Source organism: Pongo abelii, chromosome 18 (assembly GCF_028885655.2).
Source record: "Pongo abelii isolate AG06213 chromosome 18, NHGRI_mPonAbe1-v2.0_pri, whole genome shotgun sequence".
Classification (NCBI taxonomy): domain Eukaryota; kingdom Metazoa; phylum Chordata; class Mammalia; order Primates; family Hominidae; genus Pongo; species Pongo abelii.
Genome location: NC_072003.2, coordinates 64,579,911 through 64,597,660, shown reverse-complemented (window position 1 = coordinate 64,597,660; position 17,750 = coordinate 64,579,911). Strand labels below are relative to the sequence as shown.

Below are 17,750 nucleotides of genomic sequence, written 5' to 3'. Positions count from 1 at the left end.
CCTCCACACTGTGCTGCCTCGGCACACAGCTGTGGAATGTCTTCCAGAGAAGACGTTTATTTTCACTGACCCATCCTCTCCCACGCTTTAGTTTTATTTTTTTTTTTAAATGGGTCGAAGTGTGAACAATCATCCACATGAAATCTTCCAGCTGCTTCTGGAGCTTTTTGGAGACCAACGTCTGAAAGCCAACTCTTCAATCATTTCTCAGAGGGAAGAACCCTGGGGACAAGGGCGGGGCTAAGAGGAATGAGAGAGCCAGGAAAGTCCAGGCCACGGGTGCCTCTTGAACCTCGTGGTTGAGGGGAGCAGAGTGTTGGGATCATCAGCAGACATGGAAAGTCCTTCCAGCTCTACCCCTGTGTATTTCCTAATGAATGTTCTCAGATTTTAGGACTTACCTCCTAAAATTTTCACTTGGTCTGAAGCAGAAGGCCCCAGGCTTCCTGTCAGGAGCTGCAACTTTTCATCTGATGAGGAGGTAATGAGATTTGCTGAATTCTGGCTATGGGGTTCTGTGTTAAATACTTTTTTTTAAACTTTTTTTTTTTGAGACAAACTTCACATAACATAAAATTCACCATTTTAATCATTTTGAAGAATACAATTTGGTGGTTTCCAGACCACAATGTGCAACCATTATCACTATCTATGTTCAGAATATTTCCAGCACATCATCTCACAGAATCCCATCAACACTACTGTGAGGTAAGAGTTCTTGTTTGCATTTTACAGATGAAGAGATGGCGCATCAGAGAAAAGTGACAAAGGTGGCAAAGGTGTGGAGTGGTGCGACTGACATTTCCATTCCAGAGTGCATCACTTCAAAACTTACATTCCTGAGGCTGTTCACCGAAGGCTTCTCACAGTAAGCTTTCTTGATATGTGGAGGGGCTTAGGTGCAACAAGAGGCTGTGCTTTCCTTCTCTGAAGGAATACAGAAAAGCAGATGGGGGAGAAACAGTTGGTGGCATCAAGCTTTTAAACCTACCAAGGAAAAATGAGAAAGCTACCAGGAGATTGCAATCTGTAAATTAGGAAGTGTTGTGTTGCGGGGTGGGTGGTAGCAGGTGGAGGTTTATGCCTTTGATGCAAATGGAGCAGTGGGTATAAATAAAAAAACAAACAAAAAAAGAGTGTGAGTTTCCACCAGAAAGCTTACATTTACGTCCATATGTGGATCAGTATCTCACCAGTCCTATTTCAGGCATTTCTCTGCAGAACTCTTCAGTCATTTCTCTGATGGATGAAGGTATGCTATGCTCTTAGCCAGGTATCAGCAGGTGAGCTAAGCAGCTTGTGTAATGCAGGGCCAGGGTTAGTATAGGTGGGAACTATTAGTGAGGAAAAATGGCTACAAGAGTGAGGAGAGTCATTCTGGACAGGTGATCACACAGCGTTAGAGGACATGAACTCAGGTGGTAAAGGCAGGCAGCAGGTGCCTTTGGGCAAAACCCAAAGATGGAGAGTTATGATCTCTTGCATTAGAGATGGATTCAGGCAGAATACTGGAAGGGAAGGGAGACTGGGAAGCCCCTGAGGCCACACCTACAGCTTTTATTCTTGGAGCAGCAAGCAGCAGGCTTCCCTAATTCATTTTCTCTCTCTCTCTCTCTCTCTCTCTCTCGCAGTCTAAACTGCAGATCATTTATTGCAGAGCCTTGTTCACATGGGTTCTCAGAGACGTTTTCATTCTGTCTTCTCACCACGCTGGAGATGAGAACTAGATATGGTTTTCTAGATAGAGTCTACATTTCCCTTTGAATCTGGAAGACTAGCTTCAAGGTCAAGTATAGCTTCTTTCTTCTCACTGTTGGTCAGTGAGTTCCCTGGGATTCTCTTCCTTTCAGTTTATGTTGGCTTGAGTGTTTGGAGTTTGCAGTTGAGCCCCTCCATCTGAGCCCTCAAGCCTCCACTGTCGGTTTCCTCAGTGACCACTTCAATTACACATACCCCCTTCGAATCCCTCACTTTCTAAAACTGCTGAAGTCTCTTCATTAAAACAAAATATTTTAAAACATCTCCTTGAAGAATCAACAGAATACAAAGTTGATTCTCCCCCAAATTAATCTGTAGGTTTAATACAATTCCTATTAAAATCTCAGCAAGGTTTTTTGTAGACATAGACAAGCTTATTCTAAAATCCATATGGAAAGGCAAAAGACATAGAACAGATAAAGCAACTGTGAAAAAAAGGGGTAAAGGAGTCACCCTGTCTGGTGTTAAGGCTATTCTATGGTAATAGTAATCAAGGCAGACTGGTATTAGCAGAGAGAAGGGCACAGGCCAGTAACACAGAATGGGGAACCCAGATATAAACCTATATAAATAACATCCAACTGATTTTTGACAAAAGCACGAAAGGGTAGCCTTGCCTAAAAATGGTCCAAATGGGCCAGGTGCGGTGGCTCACACCTGTAATCCTAGCACTTTGGGAGCCCAAGGCGGGTGGATCACCTGAGGTCAGGAGTTCGAGACCAGCCTGACCAATATGGCAAAACCCCGTCTCAAAGAACGAACAAACAAAAATAGCCAGGTGTGGTGGTGAGCACCTGTAATCCCAGCAACTCAGGAGGCTGACAGAGGAATCGCTTAAACCTGGGAGGCGGAGGTTGCTGTGAGCTGAGATCATGCCACTGCACTCCAGCCTGGGAGACAGAGCGAGTTTCCGTCTGAAAAAAAAAAAAAAGTCCAAATGTAGCATTTGGACATCCATAGGCAAAACAATAACAACGTCAACTAAATCTGGACTTTAAACTCACAACTTGTGCAATTATCAATTTAAAATAGATCACAAACTTAAATAAAATATGTAAACCTATAAAACTTTTGGAAAAAAAGGAAAAACTAGATAAAATCATTAAAATCTGGAGTTAGACAAAAATGTTTTAGACTTGATACTAAAGGCAAAAGCCATAAAAGAAAAATAGGATAAATTGGCTGTTGTCAAAATTTTTAAAATTTGCTCTTTGAAATATCCTATCAAGAGGATGAAGAAACAAGCTACATACTGGGAGAAAGTATTGGCAAACCATGTATCTGGAAAAGGATTAGTATCTAGAATATATAAAAATCTCTTTAAACTCAAGAGAACAAAAAAATTAATAAAACATTCAAATTAGAAAACCGACAAAATACATTTAGAGCCATTTCACCAAAGATATAAGCAAATAATGGCAGATAAGCACACGAAAAGATGTTCCTCACTAGCTGTTATAGAAACTCAAATTAAAACCACAATGAGATATCATTACATACCTATTAGAATGGCAATAATAAAAATAAAGAAAACACCAAATGCTGAAAATCTGGAGGAGCAACTGAATCACTCATTCATTGTTAATGGGCATGTGAGATGGTACCACCACTCTGGGTAACAGTTTGGCAGTTTCCCATAAAACTAGATATACAACTACTTTATAACTCAGGAGCCACAGATGGCATTTATCCTAGAAAAATGAAAACTTAAGTTTATATAAAAACCTGTACATAAATGTTCATAGTAGCTTTATTCATAATAGGGAAAACCTATAAACAACCTAAATGTTTTTCAACAGGTGAATAATTCAACAGACTGTGGTACATCTATACCATTAATCACTATGCGGCAGTAAAAACAGAGTGGACTACGACTACACACAGACGCTTGGGTGGATCTCAGGGGAATTATCCTGAATGAAAAAAAGACAGTCTCAAAATATTACATGCTGTATGATTCCATTTATGTAACATTTTTGAAATAAAAAAACATTATGGAGATGGAGATTAGTCATTGCCAGACCTTTGGGTTAGTGTAGGGGATTGGTGGGATAATATAAGGGATGAAAAGTATGAGACAAATAAGTAGTCTGTGGCGATGAAAACATTCTGTGTCTTGAATTGAATGTGGTGGTGGTGGTGGTGGTTACACAAATCCATGCATGTGATAAAACTGTATATAACTATACACACACACACACACACACACACACACACATAAGTTCATGTAAAACTGGTGAAACCTGAATAAGCCTTGTGATTTATATCAATGTCAATTTTCTGATGTTTTTGTTGTACCATAGTTATGTGAGATGTCATCATTGGGGGAAAACTTGGTGAAGGCTATATAGGACCTCTTGGTACATATTTTGGCAACTTCCTGTGAGTCTATGATTATTTCAAAACAAAAAGAAAAAAATAATAAAAATTCCCTTGAGCATAGTACTCCTACAAATGATCACCATTATTTTATTCCATGAAATAAAGCCTACACTTACCTCCCATGCTTCTCTCAGGCATTAATTCTATCACTTATAATCTCATTTCCCTTCTACCAATTCATTCCAATTATTTGCCTTGAGGCCTGTGACTCTTTGGCCCCTTCTAGAGGAATTTGATCATATGGTGAATATTCACTGCACTCTGTCCTGTCCTGAATAACTCTAATTTGATGAAAGATGTTTGAGTAGGAAAATGAGAAGCAATTTCTAAAACACTGATGCATTAGTTTGTTCTCATGCTGCTAATAAAGACATACCCAAGACTAGGTAATTTATAAAGGAATGAGGTGTAATTGACCCACAGTTCAGCATGGCTGGGGAGGCCTCCAGAAACTTGCAATTCTGGTGAAAGGGAAAGCAAATACATCCTTCTTCACCTGGTGGCAGCCAGGAGAAGTACAGAGTGAAGGTGGGGAAAAGCCCCTTTTAAAACCATCAGATCCCATGAGAACTCACTCACTATCATGAGAACAGCACGGAGATAACTGCCCTCATGATTCAATTCCTTCCCACTGGGTTCCTCCCACAACACATGGGGATTATGGGAACTACAACTCAAGATGAGATTTGGGTGGACTCAGCCAAACCATATCACTTGTTTTAAGCCAATTGCTTTACTGCTAAATTTCTGAGATTGTTTAGTAAGGTGTTTTACTCTAGGAATCTCTGAGACTGTCAGAGCTTAAAGCAACACCCAAAGTTTCCTTCTACTTTCTTTCATGGAGCTAGTTCATGGGACTGGTGTTCCGTAGAGACCAGTTTTAGAAATTTTGTTATGGAGTATACGATGACTACACCCCATGCACCCACGCATGCTTACATATCATTCTGTTTTTGCATTCTTTCTTTCACCTCTGTGTTTCTTCACAATCCATGTTGTTGGTTTTATTGATATCTTTCTAAAGGCTCTCTCACTGTGTGTGTGTGTATAACCTTCCATCCCATTTCCCAAACTGTAATCCTTATTGTTTCACAAGATTTAGACTTCAGGATTCACATCGTTTATTCTGCCAGTCGCTACTTGGTGTCCATTTTTATTTATCTCTGTGAGTCATTGCCCAAATCTGTCTCTTCAGCCAGATGATGCTTTTCTAATTCATACTCATATATCCAATCAATACCTAGGCATCTCCAACTGGTGTTGTGAAAGTACCTCCAAATCAACTGCTTCAAAATTGAATTGAAACCTCCCCAATCCTTCTTCCCAGTTTATTATTAATATTATTTCAGGAAAATCCATCTTCACCAATCCATTCATCTAAGTGAGATACCTGGGGGTCATTCTGGATCCCCTACCTGCCCTCTCTCAAAATCACAGTATTAGAACCAGCATTTGTAGGGTATCAATACTTTCCACGTGAAGTGAGTTTTATATATCCACTTTATGAGGGAAAAAGAGGTTTAGATGTTTATACCAAAACAAATGTGGTAGACATATGTTGCAAATCCATGCCTTTGTAATGCCAAATTCCAGAGTCTTTTCACTTAACCACTCCACTTCTTTTAGAATCAGTCTTTCAAACACATCTAACATTCATTCTCTCCTTCTAATTTTCTCTGCAAATCCCCATAACTTCATTCCTAAACACTTGCAATGGTCTCCCTAGCTCACTTTCCACATCCAAACTTTCTCTTCTCCAATAACTCATACCGCCAACAGATTCTCATGATCTTCAAAACACTTATTGGCTCCCATTGAACACTATATTAACTTTCCAATTTTTAGCCTTGCATTAAAAATAATTTACAATGTGTCCCCCCCGTATACCTGTATATGTAAAACTGCACTATTTTCTTTTTCTAATCAAACTCTCCCCTTTCTAACTTCTTATTTTTACCTATGCCTTTGGTTTATACATCAATTTACTGGAATCAAAATTTCAGGACTGGAAGTTTTGGGTCCTAGTTCCAGATCAGGTTTCCTTGCTAAATATCTTTGAACAAATATCATTAAATAATATAAAGAACAGTCAGTAACACATGTGGTGAGGAAAGCAGGTGAAAAAGGGTGTAGTAACAAGAAAATATTGATGTGAATCCAAATGATTGCCCACAATCATATCTAGAAAGAGTTGTAAAAGAATGGGTGGAAATATAGAGGTGTTGATAGAAGCCCACATGGGGGAATAGTTACCAGATTACAGTGTGTCTCACAGAATAAGATTTGAAAAACCTTATTAGCTAACTTATTAGCTAACTTCCTACATGACCTGGCCTGAGATACTAAACAGTTTCTTTTGGTGAGCTCCTACTCATGATGGCGTGAAGACTCAAGTGATACTCAAGCCCTAATTATTATACTCCCCCTTGTTCCAGACATCCTGAGTAACAATTTTCTAGTTAGTACACATAAAACAGGAAGACATATTGAGCGATCATAAAACTAATGGCAGAATTCCTTGTTCTGCCTCATCAGTGATTTCCTATGGACTTTCATTTCCTCATAATAAATTAAAGACATTGGATTAATTAATGTGGTATGATCACCCTTGTCTTGGAGAGTTGATTCTCTGAGCCTCCTGCTTATGAGGTAGTTTTGAACGAAGCTGTTTTGTTAGTGTGGCTTTCACTAGGCTGATCTCACAGAACTATGAATTACTTTCTGCATAGGCAGGATGTGACTACGGGGCCTTGGTAGATTATCTGCATCTGTCTGAGCTTCCCTTGGAAAGCTCCCCTATAGGTCTTCGTTTCTACTGCAGGTTTGATTCCCTGAGATGGAGATGAATGCTGCAGTTACTTTACTATAGAGTACTCTTGGAATCAACACCTATGAAAGGATAGGGAAGGAAAAATTGGGTAGATGGAGTGATGAAGAAGCAAGGTAGTTTCAACAAAGGATTCGAGTGATGTCATGAGGACATCTGAAGCTGTGATGGCCTTTTAGAGTTGGAGTGAAGAAATAGGTCTTCACACTCCTGTGTCAACCAGAGATTGGATGCATGCTGCACCAGTTGGGCAAGGCAGTACTCTTCTGCCAAGGCTCTTCCCAAAGAGAACTGGTTGCTGAAAGGTATTTTCCAGCAGCATTTTCAGTAGCTGAATAAATAGGCTCTTTATTCATATGTGAGTCTGTGTAGCCCATTATAATGGTGGATTATTTTTCCAAGTAAATTTTTGAGACTGAACATCAGTAATATCTGAGAGAGACATCAGAAGGCTTTGGGCTGGCAGAGGTGTCTTAAGGAGTGGTTAGACTCTTTGTGCTCTCTCACTGCATAGAGAATGATCTGGCACTAGTTATAGCTATTTGTAAATTCCTCAATACATTAATTGTTATTGATATTGGTAGAGTCATTTATTGCCTGGTGACTGTACCTCTTTCTCCCAACCCTTTGTTGTCTAGCTAATTTAACTCTTCAATTCATCTTCCAGCCAGAAGACACCATTTTTGCTCCTTTTTGAATTAGATATCCATTGTTCTTTTGGATGAGACCAAGTTTATTTGTACAAGTTTGACTTGATAGATGGACAACTGGATGAGATAAATGGGAAAAATAAATGGATTTATGGATGAGTGGATGAGTGTGTCTGATGGAAAACAGTACCTTTTGGCCAGTTATCTTGAATTCCTTCCTCTTTCCTTTCTGTTTAATGTCAAAGAGAAAGAAGGAGGATAAAACTGAAATTCTGGCTTGAAAGAGGGAATAAAGTAAAATAAATTGCATCAGTGCCAAAAGGGAACATTCCTGCTGATCTCAAATGCACCATGTTTATGTACATCCCTATTCCCTTGCATGTGCAGTTATAGCCATCTTTGATTTCTTAGCCCCTACTCTGGCTCTCCACCCATCCTTCCTTATCCAAAAAAAAACTCCCCCTGACTACTCCCTCTTCAAAAATATATGTTGTTCTCTGAACTAATTTAATATTCACTGCCTGAATAATATATATCAGTATAAGAAAGATTTACTGATCACATACTTATATTCTGCACCAGGGATGGTGTTAAAACTTCAAGATTAAAAATAAATAGGCCGGGCGCAGTTGCTCACACCTGTAATCTCAGCACTTTTGGAGACCAAGGCGGCCGGATCACCTGTGGTCAGGAGTTCAAGATCAGCCTGACCAACATGGAGAAACCCTGTCTCTACTAAAAATACAAAATCAGCTCGGTGTGGTGGCACATGCCTGTAATCCCAACTACTCGGGAGGTTGAGGCAGGAGAATCGCCTGAACCCGGCGGGTGGAGGTTGCAGTGAGCCGAGATTGTGCCATTGCACTCCAGCCTGGGCGATAGAGAGAGACTCTGTCTCTAAATAAATAAATAAATAAATAAATAACCAAAGCTCATTTTCTCCCTCAATTTTTTTAATTTTTACATATTATATAGCAGTACAATATGGTAGTCATTATCACAGAAGTGCAAATCACTCAGGATAGATGGATAAAGTAATGATGCAGGTAGAGAACGTTGCCTGATGTGAGATCCTAAACCAGGAGTAGTACAGAGAAGTCAGAGAGTTAATTGGAGAGTCAGAAAAATAGTGTCCTCTTTAGGGAAACGGACACACACAGCCCCTCTTACGCATCTGTCATCAGAGCATATGAGGTCAATGAATGAATGATGACAAGGTTTGCACCATGTCATGTTCATAGTCATAAATCCACAAATTTAATAAAAAGTTTTCTTTTTTCATTTTTTTTTACTATTTTAAGGCTTTATTTTGAGTCTTAATATTTCTCCTTATTTTCCAGTTTGCAGCAAACTTATTTATAGTTTGATTTAAATAATGAGGCATTTTTCATAGTGATCTTTTCACATTTTAGAATACTCATTTGGTTGTTTTCCCCAAACATTTATATTAAGACATTTGGGAGCAAATGTGTAGTCAATTTTCAAACATTTCAAACAAATTTCAAAAGTCAGAAATCAAACATGCATTAAATCTAAATTTTAGCAGTTTATCAATGAAATAAAACAGGCTAAAATCTGAGTTGTCAGTTTGTCATTTTGGTTTAAGAAGGAACAGCTGAGGAAGTGCAGGCTTTCTCATAAGCTCAGTGCTATAGTATGAAGCACTTCATTTATTGCCAACTTTTTAATACATGTTGTTTTGAATTTTGAATTTTTAAAATAATTACGTCTCTTACTCATCACCCTCCTACACGTGCATACTCTCATTAGGCTCAGGCTACAAAAGACAATGCATTTTGCCCTAAACACACCATATTTTCTCATTCTTTTCAGTTTTGTTCATGAGTTCATTCAGTGATAAATGCTTTTTGTAACATCTCTCTCTCTCTCTGCTGCTTAACTCCCGGACTTCCACCATGAGAATTAGCCACTGTCTCCTCTGTGTAGCATACATCATATTAATGTGTGTCATTATTAATGTTTGGCACATGGGATGTGTTTAATAACATCTACTGAATTAAATAAATGCATAGACTACAAGAGAAAATGAAAGACCAGGAAATAAATGCTTTTGTAAAATCTCAATGAATGGAAACTGGATTTTTGCATTTGGTTATGTATAAATCTTGACATGAAAGAAAAATATTGTAAATAAATAATCAACTTTAGTTAATAATGTGCACACTGAAGTAGTTAGGGAAACTGTACAGGTATCTGAGATTTACTTTGAAATGTGTTACAAATGAATTGATGGGTGGACAGGGATAGATAGATGCGTGATTTTAAAAATGAGTATAGTAAAATATTTATGGTAGAAAGTAGGTGGGAGAGATGATTGCTCACTATAAAATGCTCTCAACTTTGCCATATTTTTGAAAAAGTTTATAATAAAATGTTTGGGAGAAAAAAGTAAGGTAAAAAGTAAAGATTGACTGCAGAATGTCTAAATGTAAACAAAGGAATCAGTGTGATGCCCCTGGACTCTGATATTCAGCATTAACTCATTTTTTTCTTTTACTTACTTTTAAACATCTACTACAGTTCATATAACAATGTTGTGAACTCTTTGTATAAACCCACACCCAAATATTTTTGAATCAATCTGAGATAGTAACACAACTCATAAGCCAAGAGATTAATGACAGCTTATATGTGGTTTTGAGGTGTGGGCAGGGATGTTTTATGGCAACACCAACCCAAAATTTGTCGCAGGATCACAGGGAGCTCTGGACCAAAGCCATTACATCATTCATATACAATATTTTATTTATTTGGATTTCAAGGAAATAAATTAAAGATCTATTTGAGGGATGAGCATGAGACTTTGGAAATCACATATATCTTTCTTCAGACTTTAGCATTCAGAGCAGACTCATAAATCTAGGGCTGGAGCTTGTTCGTTAGATCTAAGGAGAATAATGACTGCTTAGCTGGATAGAGCCCAGGATTAAGGCAAGAATCAGCTACTCCCCAGGAAAGAGCACCAAATTCACAGGCTCATTAACTCAATTTATGACCTTAAGTATGCTAAAAATTATCTTTACCTCAGTTGCCTTATCTGTGAAATGGGACAATAATCACCTGGAAATGCTGTTATGGATTTCCAGCTAAAAATGGGTGAAGGAACACCTGGGTTTGTACTGATCCCTCCCAGCTTTTCACTAAAATGACAAGAAAAGCCTGAAAGAGGCAAAAGCCTAAAAAGCCAAAGAGAACAAGACAGAAAATCAAAGTAGAAAAGTGATGAAAACACAGATTTGGAAGATAGAAAACTGATGAAAGAGTGAAAACTGACTTCCTAAAATGGAGGCAGCTGGGGAATCCAGGAAGAGCAAGCCCCTTTGTGTCTGAGAACTTAAAAAAGCCCCTGAAGTTAGACACTCTAGTTGTCTCAGAAGGCAGAATGAGTTGCAGAATCGAACTCAGAGGAGTTTTTCATATGACTTTATGTAAAGTCGCTCAGATCCTCAAGCCACCTCTACCATTTAGGGAGACCAGGTAACCAACACTTACCAACTTCAGTGGAAGACTGTAAGTTTGATACCTAGAGAAAATGAACCAGAAACTCCAACCTTGGGCCAGCAGGCACAGACAAGGATATAAATGAGGCATCATACCAAAAAGGGGGAGAGTAAGTGAATCTCTACAGACTTGAGAGGTGAGACACCGCCTCCAACCCTCTTTCCTCGCTTGGCTCCTATAATTTTGATGAGCAATCTTAGAATTCCTGGAGATATGAGGTGGGTTTTTGTTGTTGTTGTTTGTTTGTTTGTTTTGTTGTTGTTGTTGTTTTGAGACAGAGTCTCATTCTGTCACCCAGGCTGGAGTGCAATGGCACGATCTTGGCTCACTGCAACCTCCACCTCCCGGGTTCAAGCGATTCTCATGTCTCAGCCTCCAGAGCAGCTGGGACTACAGGCACGGGCCTCCACACCTGGCTAATTTTTTGTGTTTTTGTAGAGACGGGGTTTCACCATGTTGGCCAGGGTGGTCTCAAACTCTTGACATCAGGTGATCCACCTGCCTAGCCTACCAGACTATTGGGATTACAGGTGTGAGTCACTGCACCTGGCTAAGTTTATTTTTTGACTAGAAAAACTGACCAGCTCAAGAGAAATAGAAAAAAGGTAAATAAATAGATGGATAGGTGACTGAATAGATGGATAGATAGGATAGGATACGATCCAATCTGATACAATACAATACAGTACAACACAACACAACACAATAAAAATAGATTTTGACATTTGAAATCCTCTCAACAAAACAGCTGTATTTCTACCTTATCACCCATACAATGGCTTTCATAAATTAATCTCCCTCCAGTACGTGAAACTTTTAATCAGCCCTCTGGTTCTCATTTTAAGATGTGAATGACTGTCAGTGAACATCACCAATTTAGTGACATCACTAACAAGAATGACAGACACCAGATAAATAGACATATGTAGGGGGAAAATAGTGCACTTGAAGCAAACAGAAAAACGCTGTGAGTGAAGAATTCCTTATTTATATCATCAGGGAGATAAGAGCAGATAATGAATTCATGAAATAAAAACTAGATGCCACAGCAAAGGAATATACATAAATGGAAAAAATATCTTGTATTAAAAATACCACATCAGAAGTAAAATTAGAAGGACTGGAAGAGTTAAGGATCCATCGGAGGAAAGGGGGAGAAAAGACACAAATAGAGGTTCTTTTCCACAGTTTAATATTTAATGTGTAGATGTTTTAAGAAGAATTAATAGTAAAAATGAAGTGGAAAAATTACTAAAGAAATTACTAAGAAAATGTTTCATGACTAACTGACTTATTTCAGATCTAAAGCTATATTGAGTGCCCAGCATATTTAATGGGAAATGAATACAAGAGATGTCATCCTGAGATTTCATAATATGAGGCTAAAGAAATAATCCCAAAAGATTACAGAGAGGGGGAAAAGGAGCACAGAAGGAATTTGGAATAATAACTCAGCAGCAGCTAAATCTTTAAGACCAGAAGAAATAGTTTCACAACTTTAAGGTAAAATTATTTTCAATCTAATATCCTGTATCCAAGCAAACCAGCAACCAAGTGTGAGAGAGTTTTAAGATGATATTTTTAGACATGCAATCTTAAAATATTAGATGTACCATGCACCTTCTCATGAAGCCTCTAGAAGAGATATACCACCAGCATGAAAGAGTGAGTCAAGAAAGATGAAGACTTGACATAGAGGAGATGACAGACACTTAACAGAAGAGAGGCAAAGGGAATATCCAGTCTGACGGTAAAGAGATGTCTCAAACCACAGTTGTATAGAGAACTTTGAGAGCAACCAGTCCGTATTGGAGCAGGATGGAGGCTTCAGTGAGGCTGTCTTCCAGAAAAGAAAATGGAACTGATGGTCTAGACCATGTCGAGAGGAGATTTTGCCATTTTGTCAGAGATTCAGGAGATGTATCATTGATAAAGAGGCAAAAAATTAAATGACAATTCCCTCAAAATTTTACCAGGCAACTATTATTTCCGGGGGTGGAGGGAGAGTATTTTTCAAGAAAGGAAGTACATTTATCATATATTGTGATAGTTATAAACACTGTATATATGCATTCAAAAGTAAACATAATAAACACTGAATGTTGACTTACACAAAATATTATATTTTTAGGAAATCAGAGAAAGAGAGAAAGGAGAGGGCTCGGGAAGAGGGAAGAGAAAGAAGAGAGAAAGAGAATGTTTGACAAGGGACAGTGAGTATGAAAGAACTGAACCTCATCTTCATGCTAGAAAATTGATAGATGATATCTAAAGATAAAAAAAAGAAAATAAGTATTAGCATATTATTTAGAAATAGAAAGGTGAAATACAAAAGTGAATAGAATAATTGAAAACAATTAAGAGATTTGTGAACAGCTGTTTCTGGGAGGAAAATGCCAGATTGGGGAAGGTTTGCTGAATTTTATTACTCGTAGACCTATGTGATTTCTTTAAAAAAAAGCTATGCACACATTTTGCACAATTAGGGTTTATCAGTATCATAGGCTAGTGCACATAGAAGGCAATGAGTCCTAGTGGTTAAGATGTAAACTCTGAGTTGTGTTATCTGGATTCATAGTCTGGCTGTACCTTTAATGAGCTGTGTGACCATGAGCAACTTATATTTTATTTTATTAATTTATTTTTGAGACGGAGTCTCACTCTGTCACCAGGCCGGAGTGCAGCGGTGCGCTCTCGACTCACTGCAACCTCCGCCTCCTGGATTCAATTGATTCTCCTGCCTCAGCCTCCCGAGTAGCTGGGACTACAGGCGAATGACACCATGTCTGGCTAATTTTTGTATTATTAGTAGAGACGGGGTTTCACCATATTGGCTAGGTGGGACAGGAACTCATGACCACATGATCCGCCCATCTCAGCCTCCCAAATGAGCAACTTATTGATACTTTCATGGCTTTAATTCTTCCATCTGTAAAATGAAGCTAATTTCATAAAAAAATGAAAAACTTATTTCAAAGCTTTGTCTTAGGGATTGAAAAATTAGCAAATTTCAGCCTCTTAGAATAGTTTCCAGCAAGTAGGAAGTGCTTAATAAGTATAGTATCTTTATTATGTATAGTCATTTTAAAAATGATGTGAACATGTAGAAATGCTTATTAATTATATGTTAATTAGCTAGATTTAGTCTCTCTACAATGTCTGTAAACTTCAAAACAATATGTTGTACACAGTAAATGCATACAATCTTCATTGTCCATTTAAAAACATAAATAAAAGGAAATTATTATAGAACCAAAATAAATAATTAAATTAATAAAAAGATACAAAGATCTGTTTTGAGAAGTCTGTTACATTAAAAAAAAAAAGGAAATCACCTGGACATATAGTAATCTATAAGTAAAAATTTTCTCTTTTTGTGGTTTTCTGTACTTTCCAAAGTTTATATAGTGAACATCTCATTTTTATGTTCAGAAATAAAACCTTGGTTTTAAAATGCAAATGAATTTTGGAAGATAAATCTGGCTGTCATAGGGAGAAATGATGTCAAGATTGAATGAGAAACAGTAACATCTGGCACACCCACACAAGATACAGGGTTTGTCCAAAGGTAACATTCTGAAAGCAAGGTGACTTAACTAGTTTTGTCCAATCTGGGCTCCAGTTGTCAGCTAAGGTCTCAAAATACATATGCCCATCTCTGACAATATCTGGAGAGATTGCTTTATTCAGATACGTGCAGCAACAGTAAAATATTTAGTCAAAAATTACTTAATCCATTACTCAGAAGTACTGCTCTTAATATATACTAGTGTTTAACAGGCAGTAAACAATTTTAATATATTTGTTGATTGAGTAGATAAAGACTATTGAGGTGAGAACTACATACAGTTTACTGTGTCATTATCTCAAGTGTAATTATGTAAAGCAACCCATAAGAGATCCTGATTATATTCTTGATATAAACTTTTAACTCCCTATTCATCAGAGAACTATTCAACACCATCACCAAGCACTGTCAGAGACAATTGTATCCACTGAAGTTTCCTTTGAACTTACCTTTTCTTGTGTTGCCTAAGTTCTGCTGATTTGCTTCTGTTTGTTCCTCTCCACATTGGTCTGCATTCAGCTGGTGAGTCCCTTATATCAAAGCCCTTCTCACTCTATGCATAAAATCCCTCATTTTTGCTGATACTGTCATTAATGTTCAATTCATGTAACTTAGCATTGAAAAGGAAACTCGCTTTCCTCCCAAATGAATGGCAAATGTTTTCGTTTATTCATTCATTTTGTCAACATATTGAGAACACAAGGAGTTCCTGATGTTCCCTTATAAGCAAGACATTGTTCTTGACTTCAGCGAGCTTGAAGTCTAGGAGAGGCAATGGGTGTTTCACCTCACATCCACAAACAATAGACGCATGCATGTGCTAAAAGTCCTTGTCACTCAGATAAGGTGGGTAAGGGTGGACTTGCAAGGGCCCTACATTTACAGTAACTCAGGGGGTTTCCGCTTAACTTTTTCTCATCCCATTACTCTGATGAAAATTTTGAGTTCCATGAGCACTAAAAGCAAGTCTGTCTTGTTTAATGTTTGTTTGTTTGTTTGTTTTTGAGATGGAATCTCACTGTGTCACCCAGGCTGGAGTGCAACAGTGCGATCTCTGCTTACTGCAACTTCTGCCCCCCGGGTTCAAGCGATTCTCCCGCCTCAGCCTCCCGAGTAGCTAGGATTACGGGAACCCGCCATCATGCTCAGCTAATTTTTGTATTTTTGTAGAGACAAGGTTTCACCACGTTGGCCAGGCTGGTCTTGAACTCCTGACCTCAGGTGATCCGCACACCTAGGCCTCCCAAAGTGCTGGGATTATAGGCGTAAGCCACGGTGCATGGCCTTGTTTGATATTTTAACCCCTGTTTAACACTGTGTCTCATATAGTAGGTGTTCCATGAATATTGGTTGAGCAAATAAAATAAATGAATGGGCTATAGAAGATACACATTGAATGTTTGTTCGTTCATTTTTAAATGAATTTAATTCATCTTTTAAATGAAAGAGATCAAGCAGATGATCGCCAAGTCCTGTTTCAGCTCAGATGCTTTAGTTATGTGTCAAGTGGATCTTTTCATAAGAATATTGGCCTCTGTGGGATTTCCTTTAACTTGCCTTTAACTGCTTCAAAGAAAAGGCATCGAGCAATATATCACATAGGGCCTTAGAATCAAATGCATAATGACTGAAGGTGTGAAAGAACAGACATGGGCCCTGGAGTCAAACCTGAGTTCTGATTCTGATGCTGCCTGTTACTAAATGAGAAGCCTAGGGTAACTCAGACCCAGTCTTCAGGCTTCAGTTTGTATCATCTCCAAAAAAGCAACAGCAATGTGTGCGTGCCATAAAGAGGGCATTTAGTGCATATTTGTTGAAGAATAAACTCAACAAAGGACAAAAAGAAATTATCTATATCACGTGACATAGTGTGCAGGTGTTCACTTCCTCCTTCCACACAGTTGACAAATACCATGATGATTCCTCTGATTTTGCAAGAAAGTGTGCATCATGTCAAATTTTTAAAGAAATAAAACTACACAACTTTTCTTATTTCTTGCAGAATTTAAACAGAAATGAACAAGTGAAATGAGACAAGGAATTTATTAATCCATTTCACAATGGGCTCATATTACATTATCTTTAAGGTCCTTTAACAAACAAAAATTAATTTCTAGACCCATAAGTTGTTGGCACATTGATAGACTTCTTAATTACAGGGTCTTTGGTGTAGAAAATAATGATTGATTATTTCAGGCTGTATTTCACTTAGTTATGGATGAGCCCCTGAATATTTGCACAGAGAAATTATTTCAAAGTTATTATGATTAATAAGTGTTATAGACAGGATGTCTGAGTTATTGCAGAATCTAAGACAATGAAAATAATTTTTTAGCGTATCTGAAAGGGTTGTTCTGAGGCAGATGACAGGAAATGAGGAAAATGAGTTGTGCTTCTGTTGGTTTATTCCACAAATATTTTTTTGATACTTTCTAAATACCAGACCCTGTGTTGGACACTAAAGATACAAAGTAAGATGAGGCATGATGCCAAGAAAACCACAGTATAATGGAGGAAACCAAATCTTGTACAAATAAATTCAATGTGATGGTAGAGGTGCCATGTTAGAGTACATGGAAAGGTTACAAGTGTGCCATTTTATCTGATGTTTTATATACATATCTCACCTCACAAAGGAGATGGCATGAGCTGAAAGCTGGAGACAAGCAGAGACCTCCTCACTAGATAAAGCAGGGAAGCCATGCCAGGTTGCTGCAATAGCAACAGCATAGGCTGGCAAGTAGAAGGCAGCATTGTGCTGAGAGGCTACTTTCAGGGACTTGGTCTTGGGGTGGAGGGTACCAATGGGTGAATGACAAGGATAAGGCTGGGGAGGTGAACCATCCATTTGGAGTTTGCAAAAAACAAGGAAAATAATCATATTCAAAACAAATTTATTGATATATAATAATTATACATCTGTATGGGGTACATGTGATATTTTGATACATGCATACAATGTGTAATGATCAAATCAGGAAGTTTAGAGCATCTATCACCTTGAATGTTTATCATTTATTGGTGTTGGGAACATTTTAAATCT

General features: G+C 38.0%; 1 long non-coding RNA gene across 1 annotated transcript in view; it reads left to right on the top strand.

Moving 5' to 3' along the window:
* Positions 1-362: 362 nt before the first annotated feature.
* The window catches only part of LOC103892684 (uncharacterized), a 39,298-nt gene continuing 21,910 nt past the window's right edge, over positions 363-17,750 (top strand). The window contains exons 1-3 of the long non-coding RNA XR_656901.3: positions 363-481; positions 736-868; positions 1,632-1,785. This is a non-coding gene — a long non-coding RNA (uncharacterized LOC103892684). The remainder of the gene's footprint in view (positions 482-735; positions 869-1,631; positions 1,786-17,750) is intronic.